The 4,253-nt window shown below is 45.8% G+C and overlaps 1 non-coding gene across 1 annotated transcript; it reads left to right on the top strand.

Moving 5' to 3' along the window:
* Positions 1-219: 219 nt before the first annotated feature.
* Positions 220-293, top strand: trnat-agu (transfer RNA threonine (anticodon AGU)). The gene has a single exon. It is a non-coding gene; the product is annotated as a tRNA-Thr (tRNA).
* Positions 294-4,253: the final 3,960 nt, after the last annotated feature.

Here is a 4,253-nt window from a genome sequence, read left to right as displayed (position 1 = left end):
AACAGGTGAAATGATTAGTTTTAAACCAATACAAAAGGAGATTGTCTCTTTCTGTGCACTTTCAGAGGAGAACCTTCAAATGTGAACTATCTGTGTTTGCAAAAGCGGGCTTCTTTGAATTTGTCGCTCAGCAAAATTTGGACAGAAAACCTGTTCCTGATTGCACGCTTAAAATAATGCATCTATCAATGGGGGAAAAGGGAAATCAATCTTGCCGCTGGCATTGTGGCTTAGTTGGTTAAAGCGCCTGTCTAGTAAACAGGAGATCCTGGGTTCAACTCCCTGCAGTGCCTAAACTTTACATCCATCATTCCTTATTTAAAGCTGTCTTCTCTTGATCCAACGAACGATGATCCGTCGATGGAGCACAGCATTCCTCCATGGAGTTTGGCCAGACAATCGGTTGAGGCAGGATACACTGCCGCCTGATTGAGCAATGACGTTCGAATGACACGGATACCACCAGCCGATAACCCTTATTCTCTGCCATAAAAATATTCATTCACTTTCCACTGACAGGAGAGACAGCGCTGTAATCGGATGCTTGTAATGGTGTTGCTTTTTCTTTGCTGGTGATTTAAGGATTTTATTTCAAATTCAAACAACTCATTATATTTTGAGGGAAGAAATCGCTTCTTACTTCAGGCCCATGGACAGACACAGTATCCGAGTAATATTCGCCCAGTTCTAGATCCGACAGCCGGCGAGGGGAATAACTCTCAGCGCCTCCACTCTCAAACGCTCTCTGAATTTCACAGTTTTCGAAGAGCAGAAATCAGAAATGAGAGATATGGAAAGATGGAGAGTGGGAGAATTTGAAAGGCCTGAGGTGGCTTCACACACACAAAATGAGGCAAGCAGAGACATATGTTGAGGTAGACACTGAAAAGAACCATTTCGCGATTCAATGTGGCTGCTAACTGACAGAAAAGGAAATGAAAAGGCAACTATTTGAGCAGAACCTTTCCCCACCTCAGGGCAACAGAAGCAGCATTAGAGCCGATTAAGTCCATTTGGAACATAGAACATAGAGCAGTACAGCACAGTGCAGGCCCTTACCCCACGATATTGTGCCTAAAAGTTCTCCTAAAAGTTAGCCTAAAAGTTCTCATTGTCTGGAAAACTTGCTTGCTTTTAAAGTTATAAAGTTGACGGTTGGAAACTAATGAGATATTTCGATAAAAATGCTGATTTGACAGATAAAAATAATAATTTCAGGGACATTATAACAGAAGTGAATAACTAACCTGATCCTGATGAACCCTCAGTGGATCGGAAGCATTAACTCTGTTTCTCTCCACAGATGCTGCCAGACCTGCTGTGGTTGTCTATCAATGCATTGTTTTTTGTTTTAGATTTCCAACTTCGGCAATTCTTGGCTGTTGGTTAGCTTGAACGTCGTTTGAGGTAAAAAAAAGGTTTCCTTACAGCTGCTTTCCTGCTTCTGAAAACCAGTCAGCAGTGCTGCGGTCATGAAAGACAAACAAATGCGAACTTTTAATCCCTGACTTGGAATCCAACCAAGGCCGCGGTGGTGAAAGCACCAAATTCGAACTATTTCACTGCAATGGAAGGCACAGGGATTCTGGCTGAATGACACTGTTTTTACACCCCCAGTTTTGCGCAGTTTGGCTGTAGATCAGTTTCTCTCTGACGTTGCTATTTAAAGTGTGAAAATAGTCCATTCGACCCATCATGTCAGCGCATGCCAACAGGCAGCCAACTATTCTGGCCCCAGTTTCCAGAATTTGCCCAAGGCTTTGTGTGACGTTTCGAGTGAAAATTCAATGAAATTATCCCTGGAATCAGCCAATGGGACAGAGGGTTCGTGGTAGTACAACTGTGTTACAACCCATTTTAGGGGTTCATCCTCATTTTTAGCCACTGTAGAAGATATACAGACGTCTCCTGGAGGGTAACGGATTTCTCAGGATTACACTGGCGACATGTGCTTCACGTTCACTCTCCGTCCCCACACACCTTTCTCTGACAAAAGGGAGCTTTTAATAGAACACAAGAAAGTTCTCAAGACAACGGTAACTGCTGTTATTATCTCGGATATGAAACAGACAATGAGCTCCAACGGTCCCACGTACTCATTGTGCGCAACTTTGATTTCCAATTACTTCAGCTGCTGGGAATCCGACAACAAAAAGGTCCAGGACGCAGTCCTTTTTGGAATCACGTGTCAATTTCCAAGGATAGAAAATGCATCAGTTATGTTTGAGCCAGGTAGGAAACAAACTTACAATCTTCTGACGTGAAGTCAGATTTGTTATCCATTACGCTCCTGGCCCAAAACTCGATGCCAAGTGCTACATCTTGTCGATTTGCAATAGGAATAGGGACTGAGGTGGATATTGTGATTCATACGGTAAGCACCAGCAGAGATAATCGCCGTCACTGATTCACTTCAATGGATCCCACTTTTTGAAGCCGTGAATTTCAGTGGCAAATTTAGCACATTTTTCTCCAGCTGCCTGCTTCACTCTCGCCTGCCTCTGCTGGAACTCAATATCGATTTATCCACATTCACTGAGCTGGTTTTTGACCTAATCAGGTAAACTTTCATTCTTTGAATCATGGCCTCTTCCACTCAAGACTGTGAAAAATTCCAGTGAGAATCCGCGGGCCATTTCTTGCCAGGGCTCTGGAATCAGACGAGTTGAACGATGGCTTTATTCGTGCAGACTCTTCACTGCAGTTCAGCGCCTCAGAACAAACTCCTGTCAGCGTCAGCCTTGGTTTCATACCTTGTTGTGTACATCTACTAAACAACATCAGCTTATCACGGCTCTGCCTGTGTAAACGAAACCTTTGCCAAGTTCCCACATTTGTTGGTGCAACTCTGATTACACCCAAAATCACAAAATCATGAACAAAAACAAAGTTTCTGGAAAAGCTCAGCAGATCTGGCAGCATCTGAGAAGAAGAAAAAACAGAGTTACCGTCTCGGGTTAGAACTGAGGAAAGCTCATGGAACCCAAAATATTAAATCTTTTCGTTTTTCTTCACAGATGCTAGCAGACCTGCTGAGCATTTCCAGCAACTATTTCTGCTTTTTTTATTCATGTCTGAAACAGCATGGACAACTATTGCAGGGCATTGAAAAGAAACTGGAAGCAATATGTTTCAAGCTCACCAGTTTAATCCCATCTCAAGCAAGAGGGATGGCAATTCAGCAATAATGGGAAATGCAGATGCTGGAGAACCCAAGATAAAATATGAGGCTGGATGAACACAACAGGCCCAGCAGCATCTCAGGAGCACAAAAGCTGACGGTTTCGGGCCGAGACCCTTTATCAGAGAGGGGAATGGGGTGAGGGTTCTGGAATAAATAGGGAGAGAGGGGGAGGCGAACCGAAGATGGAGAGAAAAGAAGATAGGTGGAGAGGAGAGTATAGGTGGGGAGGTAGTGAGGAGATAGGTCAGTCCAGGTAAGACGGACAGGTCAAGGAGGTGGGATGAGGTTAGTAGGTAGGAGATGGAGGTGCGGCTTGGGGTGGGAGGAAGGGATGGGTGAGAGAAAGAACAGGTTAAGGAGGCGGAGACAGGCTGGACTGGTTTTGGGATGCAGCGGGTGGAGGGGAAGAGCTGGGCTGGTTGTGTGGTGCAGCAGGGGGAAGGGGAAATTTTGAAGCTGGTGAAGTTTACATTGATACCATTGGGCTGCAGGGTTCCCAAGCGGAATATGAGTTGCTGTTCCTGCAACCTTCGGGTGGCATCATTGTGGCACTGCAAGAGGCCCATGATGGACATGTCATCTAAAGAATGGGAGGGGGAGTGGAAATGGTTTGCATCTGGGAGGTGCAGTTGTTTATTGCGAACGGAACGGAGGCGTTCTGCAAAGCTGTCCCCAAGCCTCCGCTTGGTTTCCCCAATGTAGAGGAAACCACACCGGTTACAATGGATACAGTTTACCACATTGGCACATGTGCAGGTGAACCTCTGCTTAACATGGAAAGCCATCTTGGGGCCTGGGATAGGGGTGAGGGAGGAGGTGTGGGCCAAGTGTAGAAATTCCTGCGGTTGCAGGGGAAAGTGCTGGGTGTGGTGGGGTTGGAGGGCAGTGTGGAGCGAACAAGGGAGTCACGGAGAGAGTGGTCTCTCCAGAAAGCAGACAAGGGTGGGATGGGAAAATGTTTTGGGTGGTGGGTTCGGACTGTAGATGGCGGAAGTGTCGGAGGATTATGCGTTGTATCTAGACGTTGGTGGGGTGGTGTGTGAGAACGAGGGGGATCCTCTTTGGGCTG

This window comes from Stegostoma tigrinum, unplaced genomic scaffold (genome assembly GCF_030684315.1).
Source record: "Stegostoma tigrinum isolate sSteTig4 unplaced genomic scaffold, sSteTig4.hap1 scaffold_109, whole genome shotgun sequence".
Classification (NCBI taxonomy): Eukaryota; Metazoa; Chordata; class Chondrichthyes; order Orectolobiformes; family Stegostomatidae; genus Stegostoma; species Stegostoma tigrinum.
Note: the sequence above shows the minus strand (reverse complement) of the source record. Positions and strands in the feature narration are given on the sequence as shown.